The sequence below is a fragment of the Eucalyptus grandis genome, chromosome 2, assembly GCF_016545825.1.
Source record: "Eucalyptus grandis isolate ANBG69807.140 chromosome 2, ASM1654582v1, whole genome shotgun sequence".
Classification (NCBI taxonomy): domain Eukaryota; kingdom Viridiplantae; phylum Streptophyta; class Magnoliopsida; order Myrtales; family Myrtaceae; genus Eucalyptus; species Eucalyptus grandis.
In genome coordinates, this window is record NC_052613.1 from 40579738 (window position 1) to 40600072 (window position 20335).

Sequence of the window (20335 nt, forward strand, 5' to 3'; positions counted from 1 at the left end):
GTTTTTTTTGTTCTTTTGTTCCTTAAACAAAAAAAAATGTAAAACAAGAAATACAAATTTTGTGTTTCTTGTTTCAAACACTTTTGAGAAACACATTTTTTTTTTTTTCTCTTATTTTCTTGTTCTTTTTCTTTTGGCCGGTCGCCGGCCTCGGCCATGGTGCGCGACCGGCCGATGAGGGCCGGCGAGCCTCGCCGTGGCCGAGGCTCGCCGTAGCCGGGCGAGGGTCGGCCTCGCCATGGCCGGGCGAGCTCGAGCTCGCCTGATCCGGCGAGGCCGAGGCTCGCCGGCCGAGCGAGGTCGGCCTCGCCGGATCGACCGGCCAAAAGAAGAAAAAAGAAAAATGAAAAGAAAAAAAGAAAAAAAGGAAAAATAAGAAAAAAATAGAAAAAATAAAAAAATTATCCAAATTTACCAAACATGTTTCTATTTATTTTTTTGTTCCCGGGACAAGTTTACCAAACGCGTTTTTTTGTTCAGAAATTGTTCCCGTGAAGCAAACACTTTTTTCTATTTCTGTTCCCTGGAACAATTTTTAAACGTAAACACAAACAAACGCACCCCGAAATGCTCTGCATGTGTTTATGGAGAGATAATGGCCATCGGTGTAAACCTTGCTTTTATTTGTTGCTATATGGGGGGCGTGAACACCTTTGCTTTGATTTGTTGTTATATATAGGGCATGCTTGCTCGTGTGTGAATGTGGTTAGGTGTGTGCATGTCCTGTTTGTATACAGCTGTGCTTGCATGATTTTGAGAACCTGTAGAACACTCAAGATTCTTGCGATGGGGACATAATTAATTTTCTAAAGGGGGTAGAAGTCATTCTTCCTAAAAGCCGTCATCAATTTTTCTTTTTCTGTTTCAGTTCTATATCTCCTCCACTATACGGTGTGGTTCTATGACTGGGAAAGCAAGCCTACCAAGGAATGGTTCTCAACAACTTAATTGGTATTACAGTACACAATAAGATGCCTTTCATCTTCAAGAGTTATCGGTATCAATTAACAGCAGATTAAGCCTAACTTTGGATCTGTCGATTGAAGGTTCATGAATTAGAAAGGTCGCCGACTACTGAATTTCTGTAAACTAATATGGCATAAAAGGTCAAGCAATGTGTCCTTTGTTCATTTGGCTCACTATAAATTGGTGACTTCATCACAAAAGAGTCTTTTATCCAGTCTTCCCAATACTCTTTTTGAAGAGCATTTTGAGGATAAAGGGTGGTTTTTCATCATTAGCCTTCCTCTAGCGTTCTGAATTGTGTAGTATTTGTGGGTCTCAAAATTTTGTGTGGAATATGGTGTAATCTAGCTCACCCAACAACGACAATCAATGCATTTTAGGTGTGGAAAAATGTTCTCTACTTAATTGGATTTTAGTTCGTTCACCGGTGGACCCGAGAGAAGGGAAAAATCTATTGGAAATCATCATCAGCCGAGTTAGATATCGAAGTTGGGCTGAACATTTGAAAGCAGGAAGTTGCCCATATGACACTCATTTATGTTATGGTGACATGACACTGTCAAAGCTGAGTTCCCTGCCATTTTACGGCTGATTGAAATAATTCAGAAAGCAATGAACTCCTGCAAGTGAAAAACAATCTCCAAAGCAAATTATGAATAGGATTAACGAAGAGAGCATTCAACTGCACATCATCAACAAGGGCTTTGTTTAAGCAACGAAAAAGAAGGCAAGGCATGTATGCCTTGGCATGGACATACAACACCAGTCCAGCAACTAATGACAGCACAATTGTTTTTCCTCTAACCACAAACAGCACGATTTTTTGAATCATACACAAATCTATTGAACAACTACAAGAAACATTGACAACCAAGATACAAATTCAGAACAACAAAACAATTTTGCCAGATTGAGTTACATAGACCCTTCACCCAGTCCGGTAAAGTAGCGCCAAAGAGCAGCGTCTGAACTTTACTTGTATCCTCCACCCTGCCTGCAAGAACCAGAATAATTGAAGGATAAGTATATCCACATCTATCAGCAATGTGGTTAAACGAAAATGTCACATAATTGAGACAGATTCTCCAAATATCTCAGGAGATAATCAACTTTCAAACTGCAGCCTAGATAATGCCTTATGTAAACCTACTAAGACAAGCCTCAAGCAGAGGAATAGCAATATTGGTTTGAGCCCCTCTCAATGTATGCACAATAAGAGATATGTTACATGTAGTAGAGAATTTTAAAGGCACAAAGAAAATAAGGATCTTGCTCTGCAGTCATGAGGTGCCACACAGAATTCCAATGCTATATTGCATGAGACATTTACAGGAACAGAATAATTGAAACTGCGGAAAAATTGTCTAATGAGAAAAAGGATGGTGAAATATACCCAACTACCAAAACCTCACTAGAAAGAGGAAAATCATGAAAGGATTATGAAACTGCAAAAAGAAAAATAAAAAGACTAATTCCTGTTGTGGGGGAAGGGAAAGGGGGTTGAAGGTTGTATCATCATTAGCTAGCAAAGGATATCCACCAAATGTAATACAAGACATCTAACAAGAATGAGCGAATCTCATATAAACACCAACCTGAGGGTTCCGTGAAACCCAATACATATCCCCATCGAAATCCCCACCAGCTATTTCATCGGCCAAGGAGCGCAGTCCACTAGTAGGGAAAAATATAGCATACTTTGAATTTCCAACTTTTGTTTCCAGAGCTTCCACATATGTAGCGTTCAAAACATGAATATCTCCGAAGTGCAAACCAGGATTGCGGTATACCAATACCTTCCCTGAAATTTGTCCACTGTCACTGCATTGATGATTCAAGCAAACTATTAAATAGTAAAGACACCCGAAACAACATTATAACATCAAAGCCCAATAGGTAATTACACCTTTTCCCCAAAGTTGTGAATATCAAACTCAAACATGGGTTAACAAGAACGAAACCCGCAGATGGGATGTCATCAAAGCAATATAACACCATTGATGTCTAAATCCAAGGACCAGATATGAAGGCGTGTAACTAAATTAAACATCTAAGCCCCAGACAAGCATAGCTACAGTTATTAATTGGTAAGATGATTAAATGAATAAGCAAAAGCACTTACAAATGGCATTAGAAAAGTAGGATAAGATGATGATTATTTTAACAATTAAAATAAAATAAAAAAACTGTGCATATCTAATAGTTGTGAAGACTAATCTTTTACTTAAACCATAAAACATGATTTTATTTGGAAACATGAACAATAGCAAATCTTTTAATCAGTTGCCTTATAAGACAAAAGACCTATAAAACAGAATACTCCAATGGATCATAATGAAGATACTAATCAGTTAGAGCTTCTTGTTTACTAGAGAAGACACTATTTGCATCTCACAGAGCATTCTCCACCATGTCCAAAAGAAATTCATTAGGGACACACCATAGCTTAAAAGTGCAATCAAAATCTTTGAAAGATATGCAGGCTTTGGTTTATTATCGCATCAATGAGGACCAAGGTCTAATCAGTTCTTCCGAAAAGGTAAAATTTGATGGCAGAAAAAGCTCCAAACAAAAAGCAATGGGATTTAGTATTTCACAAGAAAAACATGTCCCATGTTCAAATTAAACTCCTGAAAGAACAAGAAAGCCGCTAACTTTTCAGTCCCCGTTTATGTAAGGGTCTTTTAACCAGCTAACTCCAAAGGAAAATCTTAACACAATGATCAACAAATCAATAGCATAGCCAGGCAACAAACCCACAGATAACACTGTGATCATAGTACTAGGGGTCAGAGGTACCATAAGAACCTCAAGAGAATTAATTAAAACAATGATAGCCTGCTGGCAAAATATGTTGGTTGTACCTTGTTTGTACTATTTCGAGTGCATTGCCAGTCCTGATATCTGAAAGCTTCAGGTCCTTTTCAACCTTGATCATTGATGGTCAAATATGAATTGTATGAGGTGGGAGCTACAGATTAAAATTCAGCCAAAACAATTAGAATGGAAGATATAAATGAACCGATAGAAAAAATGAAATATGTCGCAATATGGAAAATTATTGCAGCTAAAAAACTAATAACTAGACTCACACTTACAGCTCAAACCTGAAATGATACTTAATAATGCAATGTAGATTTTCCTAAGCAACCAAAACACTCTAACAACATCAATGATCTAACCAATTTTCTGCATATAAAATGACCAGCTTGAAATAACTGCATTCCTTTTATGCTTCCTCCTGTGAGCATGATGGATAGGGGAAATTCCCACTAGAACACATGAGACTTCTATTGCACTCTCATACTGATACATTATCACTAAAGGCAGCAGAAATGAAGTTGGAGAGAATTTCTTTCATGTCAACCACCAAACTGACCTTCATTTGGGCTCGTGAAACCAGTCTGGAGTATAATTAAATAACATGAAAACCTAGTAAATCTTACACAAATAGGCACTATAGTAGTACTTGACATTTCAGCCAACGGTAGCTGTAAGTAACCATCCATTTAAGCAGTGTCCTCTTTTACAAGAAAAAGCAATTCGGTTCCAACTTCTTGGAAAAAGATATCCTATTTGGCTAAGTATTTAATCCTCTAAATGCCAGATTTGTACAAGTGGATATTCTCTTAGTCACTCCTCTTCTCCCAACAAAAGCCAGAGTAGACATTCAGAGAGACCAATGAAATGAACATTCTTTCTATTAAACCTGGTCAGATGGATAATCATCCACAAGTCCAATCCTTTCATCAAGCATACTCTCTGTAGTTGACGTATCACTTTCACCTCCTCCACCCTTTTCAATTCTCTCTTGATCAATTTCCTCAGCTGTTTTGGTTTTCTCTTTGCCAACTTTCCCCTCAGCTTCTTTTTTTTCCCTCTCCTCTTTTCTCATTCGTTCTTTCTCCTCTGGTTTCCCTATTTGTTCTTTGCGCTCTATATTTAGAGATGAAAAAGCAACAAAACAATTGATAGTAACACAAAAACGAACGCATGTAAAAGAAATCTTAAACAAAGCATAATAAAGTGCCAAAGCATGGAAGAAGGGTAGTCTAAGCACATGTACAACAACAGAGATAGCAAATAGTGACCATGACACTAAGGCTATTTTGGGAGCACCAAGGGCCGAATTTGGAGAGTATCTAAAAATTCAATTTTCCCATCCGGGCGCCGCAGAAATCGTCATTGACCTGGGCTCTGGTGAATTTCTTCGACCCATCCTTACACTTGATCCCGTTCGATGAACGTAATATTTCACATCCGGGTATCACGCAGTGTCATCAATCACCCAACCACGGCCTCGAAAGTCAAAACCCCTTACCCCACCCCACCCCACCCCACCCACTACAAATGACTCTGTCCAATAAAAACATTTTACAAACGAGGCACCCAAAAGAAAGCGACGGGCTTGATTCAGAGCTATCCCGAGAAACGGGTCTTTGGGCGAAGTCGAGGGCGACACGCGGAGAGAACCGTTGGACAGCAGGACCAATGCGACGACGGAGATGAAAACGGTCGGCGAATTCATGTCCGGAGGAAGCGTTAGAAAAGAGCTGGAACCCAGAAGTAAATTCTTCCATGTGCCGGTGCCGGTGCTCGACCGTGATCTTGGAAGTTCACTGGTCGCGGCGAAACCCAAAACGTATCGCCGCGACCAGTATAGCCTCGCAAACCTCTTTTGCTTCAAAATCCTTGGCTACGTACTCGAGCTCGAAATCGGGACCGAATAAGGAGTAGAAGACAAAGAAGCTCGGGAGGCCAGTTGGCGGCCAGCAATTTCTGGAGCCGCGGCTGGAAAGTCGATGACGGCGACGAGGACAGAGGCGAGGAGGGAAGCGCTTAAGGTGAGTGAGAGGACTCGAGACAGAGAGGAGGGGGGCGCTTGGGGTGAGTGAGAGGGCTCGGGACAGAGAGGAGAGGAGAGGAGTGCTTGAGGAAGAGAGAGGCAGAAGCGAAAAAGAAAAAGCGCGCTCCGTTGAAAAAAGAGAGAAAATGCAGCAGGTCTCTCCTTCGCCGGGCCGTCGACCCCGCCCAAGTCCGCCGAGATCTCCCTCGCGACCGAGCGGGCCAGCGTCAGGGACAGCGCCCGGTCAGCGGCGGGGAGCCTGGTGCCGCTCGGGAACGAGACCGAGATGCCAGAGGCAGATGACCAGCGACGCTTTTGGGCAGGCGGAGGCGGAGACGGAGCCGGAGACGGAGGCGGACGAGGTGGGATGCGCGGAGAAGGAAAGAAGGCTCTGAGCGTTCTTTTCTCTTTTACGAGGAGAGGAGAGGAGAGGAGGTGAGAGAAAAATTTTGAGCGGGAGGAGTACGCTGACCGTCCTTTCGAGCCGAGCCCACCAAAAACCAGCCCTTTTCCCATTTTCCATTTTCGAGGGAGTCCCGTTCGGGACAGGTGTTGGTATCTGAGTGGTTTTTGTGCGCGCCACGTCAGCAGATGACGTGGCGCGCACGAACCACTGAATATTTTCTCCCACGTGGGATATTCCAACACGCGTCGTCTGCCGTCTCTCTGCTTCCATCGGATCGACCGTGGGCCAGGCCGGGTTCACGGGCCGAGAGGAGGCCTTGGGCTCCCCCAAGAATGCGGACCAGGCGGGGTCGTTGACTTTGTTTTTCTTTTTTCTCTTTTTTATTCCGTCTAACAGCATATGATAAAGACTTCCCTAAAATAGAATACTAGTATCAGGCCGGTACTGGTAGTTGGTTTGCTGAGCTGGGTCTACAGGGACTCGCTCGTCCAGGCTCATGCTCATTTGACTTTGATACAAATTTTCCCACTGTTTTATATGTCACATAACCTAAGACGTCCCTATGTGGCCAGGAGCTACTACGCATCGCGAAGGGGACACCTAAAAAAAATTATTCCTTTATCGTAATCAAACACGAGAAAAACATAAAAAGCTTCCAAGTAAGATAAATCCTAAAAGGGCTGCAAAACCAAACAAAACCCTCAAAAACAAAAGAGTACAACTTATAATTCTAAGTATGCTTCCATCTCAAAAGATCAAATCTATTATAGCATCTAAAAACAACCAGCGGCCGATCACCGAAACAATCAGTGATGGACATATGTTGAGATCTTTTCTTCAAAAAACTATGGCTTGTACTATGCACCTAAATTCAATGTTCTCAATACAATTGTCATATGGAAACAACAACAATAATAATGCACCACAAATTGAATTCTTTTAAAAAACTCAAAGAATTTGATTTAGACCAAAAAAGAAATGCTCTCAAATTTAGATCTACACCTAAGTCAAGAGAGAAAAGTTTTCACTGAATCTTAGAGAAGTCATAGAACCACATCTTGGACACCCTGCTGGCTTTGACTGGCGATGATCTTCTCCCAAAATTTGTAGCTACAAGTAAATTTATCCACTAAAATGAACAATGGAAAGCAACAATAGTGAGCAAAAATCCCTTGGATTAGATCGGGAGAGAAAGAGAAGTTTCCTTGAGGGAAGGTTTTAACTCCAACGGACATTGGCTATTCTATGGACATGTCATGTTATTTCTAACATTAATAGGAGGGAAAGTTCGATGTGGGAGCAAGAATGATATTTTTCGAGTGTACGACCGTGACATGTTTATTAGGAGAAACCTTTAGTGAAGAAACATAAAAAGAAGCCCCCTTGAGTAAGAATCCTCCTCTAATCTCACGTAGAGTGATTAAGAAGAGTATCATGTTAATGTGGCATTGAAAGGCGTTATAAATATATTTGGAGCAATCGCCATAAACAAATTAAGTTATGTCAAGGGGATGATAATAAGGAACTTCAAAAAATTGAAAAGTGAACTTAGTAATGTACCTAAATGAATTCGAATTATCAAATCCGATGAGATTCTCGTGAAATTCAACTGCACATGCTATTTTTGGGCCTAAAAAAAAAATAAAGGCTACACCCACACCCACTCAGTGATTATTTGTTTCTTCCAACTCCCGGGGCATGGATAGCGTCCTACCCGGTTCCGACCGAAACCCCGCACCGAATGGACCGCTCTGGAATTCTTAATTTTTTCGGTCAAATGCCGTTCTGGAAATTTGATAAGGACACTATAACTTCTTAATTTCATATCCTCCTCCCCCTCCTCCTCCTCCTCCTCTTTAGTTCTGTTTAAAATGCTCGTCGATGGTGCGAGAACTGGTGCAGACACCCAGCGAGTCGATCCGTAACATCGATCGATCGATCGAGAGAGAGTTGATCGGCGATAGCGAAGCAGGAGAGAGATGGCGGCGGTGGCGAGAGCAACAGCGTCTTCGAGAGCACTGACGAAATCCCTATCCCTGCTCGGTCGCCTCCCGAAGCTCTCCACTGCTCCGAGTCACTCGGCCCGAGCCCTAGGCATCGTCAGGGCCTTCTCCGCCCTCGTGTCGCCGCCGTCCAGGGCGGTGGTGTACGAGCAGCAAGGTCCCCCGGACGCCGTCACCAGGTCAGAAGAGAGCTCAGCTAATCCACCGATTGAGCGTGCGTGATTCCGATTGCGTGTGCTCGTGCATCGTGTGCTCTTGGCGATACTAAGGAGCTTCTTTTTTCTTTTTCTTTTTTTTTTTTTTTGGTTTTCTGTTGCAGAGTGGTGGAGGTTCCGCCAGTTTTGGTGAAAGAGAATGACGTGTGCGTCAGAATGCTCGCTGCGCCTATCAATCCTTCCGACATCAACAGCATCGAAGGTTAGCGTTTCTTCTGCGTTACTGCTGTTTCGCTCGAGTTTGACCTGTCTTGAGCTTCTGTTTAATGGTGGACTGAGCATATCGCGGAGGAGTTTGATGTTTCGGGGACTTCGAGGCTACTGACATATCTGTGATGGCTTCTGTGTCCTATAAATTTGATTTTAGGCTTCCGCTTCATCCTTAGAACGTAACCTGAATTCACGACAAAACTAAAATGATTTGCGATAATGTCTTATTTATGCCTCATGTGCGATCGGTGCCTTCTTACTCATTATTCACCCATGGACTTGATCTACGAGTGGATTATATGTCAGGATGAGTTTCTCTTCAGTTGCTGAGATATTGGAAGAGAATAAAAGTCTAACTAAAAGTCTAATTCTGAGGCGGCTAATGCATCTTTTATGACTTCACTGTTTGACTTTGACAATTGTTGCTCCATTTCCTGAGGAACATTGATGTGTAGTTACAAAGTCAGATCATAATTCATCCATGTACTATTATTACTTTGCGTGAGGTTTATTTGATAATTCATTCATAAACTTTGATCTAGGTGTGTATCCGGTGAGGCCACAACTACCTGCAGTCGGAGGACGTGAAGGAGTTGGCGAAGTACACTTAGTTGGCTCTGCCGTGAAGGATCTTTCTCCTGGCGATTTGGTCATTCCATCTCCACTCTCTTTTGGTAAAACATTCTTTCAGTATTACCTAAGTTTTAAAATGATATCAGATTAACTGTGCATCAGCCATGCTCATCTAGTTGATCACTTCTGAACAATTTCTTTCTCAGCCAAAGGATATAATCTTCTATATTTGATGCAGCATGTTTAACGTTTAATTTGATTAGATGCAGAACAGAAACGAGTGAAATATCAACCAAAAGAAAGATTGAAACTGTTATACACATCTTAGTGATTGTCATCTTAAATAAAAGATACTTTTGCATTCCCTTAGTACTGTCTTGTTTTGTTATGCAGAACATCTGTGCCTAGCACTTAGCACATTGTAAATTTGAGTGTGTCGAAAGGTGAAATAGTTTTTGTGCTCAGGGACATGGCAGACTTACATTGTGAAAGACCAGAGTGTATGGCAAAAAATTGATAAGAATTCTCCTATTGAATATGCTGCGACAATTTCAATTAATCCTCCGACCGCTTTGAGAATGCTTGAAGACTTCACCTCTTTGGAACCAGGTATATAGACAGTACAGGAGTCTCTTAGCTGTCCCCCAACTTTCACCGTAAGCAATTTATCCTAAGTTGTCCTAATCAGCTGTGATCATTAGGGGATTCTATTGTGCAAAATGGGGCTACAAGTATGGTGGGTTGATGCCTCATCCAAATAGCAAAATCCCTGCCGCATCCATAGCATCAACATAATCAGGGATAGGTGCTCTTTTGAAAGCTTTCAGTAACCTTGACACTGTATAATTTTGTCAAAATATTGTTGTTTAAAACTTTTGTGTAGACTTTAGATAGCAAGGGTATGTGTGGGTTTGCTTTTATTTCTCTTTTCTGTGATCTGCCTTAACCATTGCTAGCAAGCCTTTTTTTTTTGTCCTGAATGCATTGAGCTCTTGTCTACTTAGCTTCTAAAGTAGCCTTGGATGGTTACAAAACCCGAATTATATCTGAAATTCAAGCTTCGTGATGACAAGTTGGAACTCTTTGGGGAATGAATTACTCGTGGCAACTTTGTCTTTTCCTGTTCTAATTATGAATGTTGCTGGTGGACTAAAAGTTATGAACAATTGCCAGATGCACAAATATGTTGATTGTGTTTGGTTGTGGCGGTGGTATATCAATTTACAATTTGAAAATGTGCCAAAATATTCAGCATTCTGGTATCTCAGGTTTTTTTGGAAGGTGGTGTGATTGATTGAGATCTCTTGCATTGAATAAGAGGAAGAAGTGGATCTTGAATACCCTTTTAAGAGGGAGAATCACTGATTGGAAATCATAATGTCTGGCTAGGTGCTACAATGGGCAAGAATCTATGAGGCTAACTGAGCATTAGTACATGCATTGGCAAGCAAGAATGGTTCTGTTATGAGGGCATATTGAGAAACTGATTATGTTGAACTTATTAAAGAAAGTAAGAAGTACTTTGGGTTGATTTAGGTACATCAACTAACATCCTTCTATCTCCCAATATAAAGATAAGGTTTTGTGATGAGGTAACATGTATAGGAAAGACTAGAAGGACTTGTTTTTTGAATCTATTGAAGGCAAAGGCAATTAGTTGTATTGTGAAGGGAAAAGATATGTTTTTGCATTGCTTATCAGAAGTGACTTGTTACTGTCGATGCTGCTTCTACTATTTTTGCAGTCATCATGTGTTCTAGACGTTGATCGCTGGTATGTTTAGATCATCATACTGCTGGGGCATTGGTAATTCCATCTTTTTTGGTTTCTGGTGGAAACTTACATTTAGTATATCTAAGACTTCTCTCTGCTTTGCAACTTCCTTGGAGTGAAATTTTCCTTCTTTTTTTTTGTGATGAGACACAAAAGAGGTCAGAAAACACTTTGCGGTGCTTGAAATATTAATTTAGTAGGGCTCTCATCAGCCAGCTCATTAGTTCATGCTATGACATCTGAGCACAAATTTGGTAGAATTCTTTATTTCTTTTTCAACTTAGCAGTTAGCACTGCATGTCAGTAACTACTGGTTTTTATTGTGCTTTCATGACCCTTTTTTTCCTGTGACAGAGTTGGCTATGATGAAGCAAAAGAGGCGTTGAAGAAACTTGGTGCTGAAGAAGTGTTCACCGGGAGCCAATTAGAAGTAAAGAATGTCAAGAGTCTACTAGTATCGTGCATCCATTAACCCATTCAACCATATTCTCATGCATGGACACACATCCATGTTTGGCCATTGGCACTTGAGTTATTTATTTACATCTTATTGACTTGCTATTAGGGTGATCTAAAAGAACCTGCCCTTGGATTAAACTGCGTTGGTGGCAATGCTGCTTCCTTGGTGATGAAATTTTTGAGGTGCAACAAGTGTTAAAAGTTGTGTTGAGTGCTGCCCATATTTTTCCGAAGTGAGCTGATTTCATTTTGTTCTCAGGCGGGGAGGAACCATGGTGATATATGGTGGGATGTCTAAGAAACCAATTACAGTGTCAACTTCATCTTTCATCTTCAAGGTAAATTAAGAAGTGGCAAACTAAAGTTTCCGCCTATGGTTAGGAGGTTATTTCAGTCTTCTGTTCTCCTTTCTGTAGTTCATTTGATTTGTCTCGGTCTCGGTTGATCTCGGATTATCCACATGAATTTCTTAGGGCGGTCAATGCCCTTATAGTTTTATTTTTTTAGGCATGCGGTAGGTGCTGAACATCGGAAGAGAAACTTATACCGGTAGGAGGCATTTTAAAAAGATCTCAACGGTTCTACTATTGTCTCAGTTCATTTGATATCTCATGCTAAAGTTCAATTGTACCCATAGGAGACGTTTTAGTAAAAGATCTAGAGCAAAGAAGGCATAGAAACAATGATTCTACTATTGTCTCCTCCTTGATTTCACTGTGACATCTCATGTTCAATTGTACAGTCAGTACTGCCGACTTTCAGAATTACTTCCTAAATCATAAAGCACATCTGAAGTGTGCGATAATGGCTATTATGGTTTGCAGGATCTTTCTTTGAGAGTTCAAATGATGGCACAGAGTGCAGAAGAATGATAGATCACTTGCTGGAACTAGTGTATGATGGGAAGTTAAATACGAGTATGTCTTTGGTAACCTCTACCCAAATTGGTGTATTTAGGTTTCCATATCTTTATAGTAATCTCCAACAGTATTTATCTTCATGATAGTGTGTTTTGATTGTGGATGCATATGAATTTCTCCAAAATTGCAGGACGGAGCTGGTTCCTTTTAGTGATTTCCACATTGCACTGGATAAATCACTGGGGAAACTTGGAAGCCATCCTAAGCAAGTCCTGAAGTTCTAGGCTACTGAATATTTAAGGGCAGTGAAAGATAAAAGATTCTGTGTCATATCCTTCAGACAATCAGCTTGTTCTGAAGTTCCCATGCGCTGGATCAACTGGACTCGATAACATTGTATCTTTTCCGTTATTATTATTTTCTTTTTCGTAAGTTATGCATCTTTTCTGTTGAGGTCCTTTTATTGCTACTTATTTTTAGCATTTTCCAAACTGAATTTGTTTTGCATCATGCCTTCCAATCTAAAACTAATCTTTCTCTGCCAAAACATGATGTCCGTCTGAATTTGGAGATCCAAACATCGGCCCGCTTGGTATGGGTAGGTCCAGAAAGTTTGAGATTTGCAATTACAATTCTCATATTGATTTAAGAAGGAACATTGGGATATACTTCCCAAAAATCATGTAATCAAGATGGCATGCATTGAGAAAAAGAGCAAGAAGAACCATAAATTATTCATTTGATCTAACCTAATTCAAATGGGATAGGAAAACACAAAATGGAAAGATCGAATGTTAGCTTTTTTAAAGAAAACACAGAATGACGATTGTTCAGGATGATTGTTCGGAAAGAAAATTTCTTTCGTCTAGACAATGTCAAGAACAGCACTTCTTTCTCAAGATGGAGGAGTTGGACGAGGATGAGCTATTTTCAAATCAATTTTTAGCCTTGGAAAATTTAGAGAGAATAAAGTGGCTTTTTATTCCCCACATACTGACAAAAGTGGCTTCATTCATGTCATGTTTTGCTAGGCCAAAGTTAGAATTCACGGATCACTAGCAAAAATGGAAGATTATAAGTAATTGGAAGATTATCCACGCTGACACCTCAAATCACTTAATGAGGTGTTTAATTAATGGTCATGGAATCATGAAAGGAATCCCAAACTGTAAAATCAAATAGAGGAAAATAATTGGGAAAATGTTCAGGGATCTTATGTGGTTCTTCATTCTGGTTCTATCCCTGGTTTTACGTTATTCGTTTTGTATAAGTTGATTAGAGACGCATTCCATTTGTTACACGTACAACATATTTGTTATTTTAAGAGATGGGCTTCATTCGGTGAGCATAATTCAACATGGAATTCCACTCTGACCCCAACCTAAGAAAAGAATTTTTGAATCAAATTAGTAATTTAGACTTTTTTTGTTTCTCAAAAAATAAATAATTTGATAAATATTTTCCTAAAATGATCATTCATATCACTTGAAATAATTATTTAATAAAAATATTTTTATTATCATAATAATTTATGTCTAGATATTTTTTGTGGAAGGTAAACAAATTTTTAGTTCATTTATTTTTATAAGCAATATAAATAATCATTTTCATGAAATGTATTTTAAATCATTCTCTTAATCAAAGATACACTCCCTTTACATCTATGATGTAGTTCCATCTTCACTCTCAATTGTATTAATTAATCATCCGAGCCAAAAGTAAAGCAAAATATCTTTGTGCTCTAGATAGGCAATTATATTCTAAACAGCTTTTCATCAGCCAACATTTAGTTTTTCTCATGGACCAATGGCATCTGTTTTTATGGTCGTCGTAGTAAAAAACTAGATTGGAAATTAGAACACCTTTTGAATAGAGGAGATTATGTAAAGCCGAAAGAAGCAACATGGATGGACCACCTTTCTTAGCCGTCGCATCAACAAACAAACGGAGAAAATGATGGAGATGCAATTTTATTTTGATGACAGCTTAGCACTGTACTATCGCCGGCCAACGGAAGATGATCGTCTTTTACCGAGACAAAGAATGATTAGATAGCCTCGTTGATGACATGGAAGTGACCAAGCGGTACCTCCACAAGTGCATCTCCTTTCGGAAAAGGATGAATTCCCACTATATTCTTTTGTGCCTTGGCCTACAATAAGGCGCAAGGGAGAGCATTAAATTCCAAAAATAAGCCTATTGACATTTCTCATCATGTCATGCTGTTGTCGTTACACTTAAATAGTAAAAAATAATTGAAACACCATGTTAGATGAATTCAAAGAGTTTTAGCTGAAATGTTTTATTGAATTTTCTCTTGTAAGTTTAAGACTACGTTATTTCAGTTAAAATTTTATATCTTGATAGGTTTGAAATTTCTGGTATAATAATTTTAAGAAAGATTGTGCAATTATTGAAAATATGACAATTCGATCTCTTGCACTCAACTCAATATAATATATATACCGCATTAGACTCATCCAACTCTAATATTAAAAACTAAATTATAGTGTAAAGCTTTGAACTCCATCTCAAGTTCTCATAAAAAAAAAACTAATGATTTTCTTTCATTGTCCTTAGTAAAATCTTTAAATTATTAACAAGGCTTTGCCAAGTCACATTATTGTAGTATTACAAAATTTGACACCTCTGACAATGGCAATCCATATTGTTAGGTCCAAATACATAAAAGAGGGGGTGAAGTGTTTTTTTATACATATAAAAAAATTTATCTTTCTAGAACCAGCACCTTATTTAACTTTTTTTATATGCAATTAAACTGTTAATTTGCAATAAGAAACTTATAGAGTTTAGGGAAAAAGAAATTACAAAAGCTATTTATAGAGTTTCAATTAGGACATGCTTTCTCTTCTAGCTCTAGCAGCCCCATCAGATTGAAATTCACTACTTCAGCCAATAGTGCAATTGGCAAGAACTTTGTATTGCGCGGACTTGACTCCTCCTACGGCTATCTCAGTATCTCACTACAGACAAAATAACTATTAGATCTCTTTCAATAGCTGTTACTCGCACCTTTTGCACGCAGCAAGGTAGACATATTCTCCCCAAAATTATCAACCACACATCTAAGTGTTTACAAATAATCATTCGCATATTTCGTCTCTTACCTAATCAATTGCATTCTCTCTAAGCACGACCACTTCTTCCGTGTGTATACAAATGATTTCGGCACCCTTGCTAACTTTTAGGATCAAAACTAAATAGGTTATAATGAAGCAGCAAAGAGATAGATCTCAATAACACTCAATGTGTTTCAATTTTTCTTGTTCCAAACATTCGATCACAAGTTATGTTTTACTTGTATTTTGTCCTTATAGGCTTCCAAAAACAACCCTCCTGTTTCAACCATCTGATTCAAGTCGATCATAGAATGAGTTTCATTTCATCACATGGAAAAGAGACATTTGGAGGGGCTACTTAGAGATCATCAACAAGTGAAAAAAATCAAAATGATAAGGAGAGTGAGCAGAAGTTGGTAAGTTTATAAATTGACTTATTATAGTGTTTGCAATTTATTTACGATGCTTGTAAAATTTTCAAAGAGTTGGTTATTCTTTAATTCATTTCAAAGTTGGTAAATTTCTAACGGCATTGATAAGTTATTGATAGGTTATTTGGCAATCAAATTGATGGTCATGCTTTTCTTTTATCGACTGTACTAGATGTTAATGTTGGTTGGGTCTGCGTGTGTGGGGCCCGGTTAATGTTAATAAATAAAAGAAAAGGTCAAAAAGTCAAAAATGCAATAAAGGAAAACAAAGGCGGGCTGCTCATTTAGAGGAGACAGGAAATGGGCTGCGACATCCGGTCTAGAATTGAAGGCCAAATATCGTTGGAGTTGACTCAAATTTCAATATGTTGTCATAAGACCGAGACAGATGAGTTGAGATAGGTGAGTCCATCAGTTTCATTTGTCAATCCGTTTTGTTCATTGAACATTTTTTCTAAATTATCTCAAATTTCTCCGATCGCAATCAGGGTTTCTTACTTCATATATATTAATCCGCTTTTACAATGACGAAATGTCATTAAATTAATGATATTGAATCTCTAATATATTACTAAAGAAGAAATTATGTGCATCTTACTATTTTTTGTGATTAGTGAAAGTTTTTGAATCGTCCATAATTTTTTTTGCATTGAATTTTCCACGTAAACTTGTCGTGTTTGCTTTTGTCTGTTTTTATCATTTTGGCATTATTTTTATTCCTTACGAGATTATATTGCGGGCATATATTGCCTGTTATTATAGGGGTTGAGTCGATTTTGGTCCATTTAATCTTGGGAAGAAATTGATTTTACATTAGGTTAATATTTGATGAATTGTTGCCAATTCTCTCGAACTTTGTATCAATAATTTTGGAAATCCATCAAGGAAGGGAAATTTTCCGCACTTTCCTTTGACTACCCTGCACTCAGTCCTGAAAGCTTGCGTCAGCCGCATCTTTGATTTTTTGTATCACCGACTAATAGCATTTGATTTTATGGTCTTCGTCGTCGTGAAAATGATGATTTCTGTCCCAACCGCACTTCCATTCACTCACGGAACGCTTGTTGGATATGTCCTTCCTCAGCACTTCATTTCGAGTAGGGATTAATAGTTCCCCCGCACAGATTGGAGTGCGAAGCCCACCCAAAAAATCGAATAAAATAGTCCGTTCTATTTTGCCGATATCACTAGCTGACTTAGTCCTAATGACTCTCTTCGGAATATGGGGCAATAACAGAGCAAATCTGTCAAACGGTTCTCCACCAAGAGCAGGAACTCTTTTATTATGTATATGCTGGATTGATTGGTCGATTTATGACATTTTGTATATAAATTACGAAAAAATGAAAATATTTATAATTCGTTATAATTCAAAAATTTATATATCGATGACCATAAAATGCTCATGTATTATAAGAAGAAATTTGAAAAACCCTCAAACACAAAAGTTATTCATCGCATCGAATCTCCTACATTGTATAGTATAGTAGACGATCTATCACCGTGCATCATTCAAGTTTCATACACAAACATAAACAGAAGCTTCTAAATTCATAAGCATACAATAAGGTAAGAAAGACTATTGTAATTTCTGTCTCATTTATTGTCTATATTAGACACGCCGCTCCTTTCAGTGCCCACAGTCTGGGCATTTCTACTTGAGAAAAGCTAGTACTCTTCCATGCTTGCACTTCTCACAAATAAATGGGCCATCCATGCCAGCTAATTGCCCCACCGTAGCCATTGCCACCCCTACTCTACTACCGTTGTCACCGCCGCCTCCCGCCCTCACCACCGCCGCCATCCTCACGGCCATTAGCACTCCCCCGGCAGCCACCGGCACGCCCCCCTGCAATCCACCAACGAGCACCGGCACACCCCCGGTGGCCCTTGTAGCCCTTGCGGCCCCTGTGGCCCTTGCGGCCCCTTCTCCCCCGGCGGCCCTGGTGGCCCCTGCGACCCTGGCGGCCCCTGCGGCCCTCGGGGCCCCGACGGCCCTGGCGGCCCTGATGGCCCCAACGGCCCCAATGGCCCCGGCTTCCCCGGCGACCCCTGCGGCCCCTCCGGCCCTGGCGGCCCCGGTTTTTTCTTTAGCTTGCAGATGCAGTAGAAAAGGAAACCACAAAGCATGACGGCAACAATGACTAAACAAACAATAACCCACGTCGGAGTGTTATTGTCGTCGGACGATATGGAATTTGGATCTATCCATGTTGATGGAGGAGGAAAGTACTGGAAACTCGGATAAGTTTGTGGATAGTTATTGTTCTCCATCAAGAAAACCCTGTGGAGGTAGTTCAATTCAAGTGATGAACTTACAAACATATTGTAAAGCATAAATTCAAGAGGCAATTTACTTTTTAGGAAAAGACCATCAAAACCCCAAACTTTGCTCAAAGTGATAATTTTACCCATAACTTTTTTTTTTTTTTTGTAACGTGAAAAACCCCAAACTTTTCAAACGTGACACATTTACCCCATTAAGGGTATTTTTCTTTTTCATTTTTCCATTTTTCTTCTTCTTCCCTCTGCTGGCCATGGTGAAGCTAGCGAACGGAAGCCAGCATCTGACGAGGGCTACCCTCGCTGATGTCGGGCGAGGGTTGCCCTCACTTGGGCTGACTAGGGTCTCCCTTGCTTGACGCTTGCGAGGGCCTGGCAAGGGTGCCCTCGCCGGACTCGGGCAAGGGCGCGAGGGAGGCCCTCGCTTGACCTAGCCAAGGGTCGTCCTCGCCTGACGACAAGGAGGGCGGCCCTAGCCAGCTCAGGCGAGGGTGACCCTCACCCGACGCTAGCGAGGGCAGCCCTCGTTGGATGCCAGCTTCCCTCCACTAGCTCCGCCATGGCCAGCGGAGGGAAGAGAGAAGAAGAAAACAAAAATATATATTTTTTAAAATGTAAAAAGACCAAAATGCCTTATAGTTTAGAGTAAATGTGTCACATGACAGAAATTTAGGGTTTTTTGTGCCACAAAAAAAAGTTTGGGGTAAATGTGTCATGGTTAGCAAAGTTCAAAATTTTTCACGTGACAAAAAAAGTTTGGGTAAATCTGTCACTTTGGACAAAGTTTGGAGTTTTTCATGGTTTTTTCCCACTTTTTTATCGTGAGGAATTGATCGTATAATCCGAGCACGAGATCAAAATGATTCAACACGGAATTCAGTGAGAAGTAATATGAGTGGAAGTAGGTGCTTGCACATATACCTTCACAGGAAGGACCGAGCAGACCAGTGAATGATGTTGCTCCAATGTTTAGGCGACTTGCAAAGAAGTGAGAATTTTCATCTGGTAGCCTCCTCGTCCTGATAACTCTCTATTGCCGCCCCCAAACCCCCCTTCTCTCCCTCTTCTTATGGGGTGGGTTCGGTAAAGTGTTAAAATCAATGCATCACTCGTCGAGAGTGACTATCGATTGTTGCTTTAAACCCACAACACCCCCCTCTCTCTCCCTCTTCTTATGGGGTGGGTTAGGTAAATTGTTTTAATCAATGCATCACTCGTCCTGATAACTCTCGATTGTTGCCCCAAACCCACGCCCCCCCTCTCTCCCTCTTCTTACGAGGTGGGTTAGGTAGAATGTTTTAATCAACGCATCGCTCGTCCTTATAACAATCGATTGTTTTCCCAAACCCACCCCCACTCTCTCCCTCTTCTTCTGGGGTTGGTTAGGCAAAGTGTTTTAATCAATGCATCACCTCTCTCCTTTGAGGATGTACTATAATGATTGAAGACATCTTGACAAAAAGCTAGGAAATTTCATTCATGTGACAAGGACCCAAAAATTATCAAAATAATTATAAATCTATTATAATTATGTCAATTTAATTTTAAACATTTTTTTTACCAATTGAGTATTAAACCTTTTTATATTTTTGTCCATTTAGTTCGTCCGATCAAAATTAACCGGCAAGCACTAACATGAACACGAGGTGTCTTACATGGCCATCAACGCCGATATGGATAATTTTTAGTAATATTGTAATATTTTTTTTTGATTTTTATTCTTATTTTTCTTTTTATATTTTCTTTCATTTTTTTCCTTTTTTTTTTCTTTCGTTTTTGTTTTTTCTTCACTCCCTTCTTTCACCGGCTAGTCACCAGCGACCACTGGAAATGAAGCTTCAGAAAGAATGGAGCGCTTCAACTACTGTCCAGACTCGATCATGTCTTCATGCGTGATGTTCAAGAGCTGGGAATTAGGCCCATTGAAATGATACATGTGTTTGACCATTCACAGTCTAAGGTGGTAAGATTTTGGTGAAGGGCCAAGAAAAACAATTAGGTCCGAAATGAGAAATCATTATATGCTCTACAAAATGTGTGACCCGATATCATCTCGATCATTAATCAATTAGATTTTGCCATGAGCCCCCGGGATCAATTGTTGAATTGGGTTTCGACATAAGATTTATAGAATATGCAGTAACATTTCGTGCAAAACAGGGTTACAGACGTGACTTGAAAAAATAAAATTCACTCTACTATCCAAAATCAAGTCCACAAAAACTTATTT

At 39.8% G+C, this 20335-nt stretch overlaps 2 pseudogenes; one reads left to right on the forward strand and one right to left on the reverse strand.

Annotated features, from left to right (window-relative positions):
* Positions 1-20335, reverse strand: part of LOC104431448 — a 53135-nt pseudogene that overhangs the window by 22176 nt on the left and 10624 nt on the right.
* LOC120290191 lies at positions 7965-12613 on the forward strand (annotated as a pseudogene).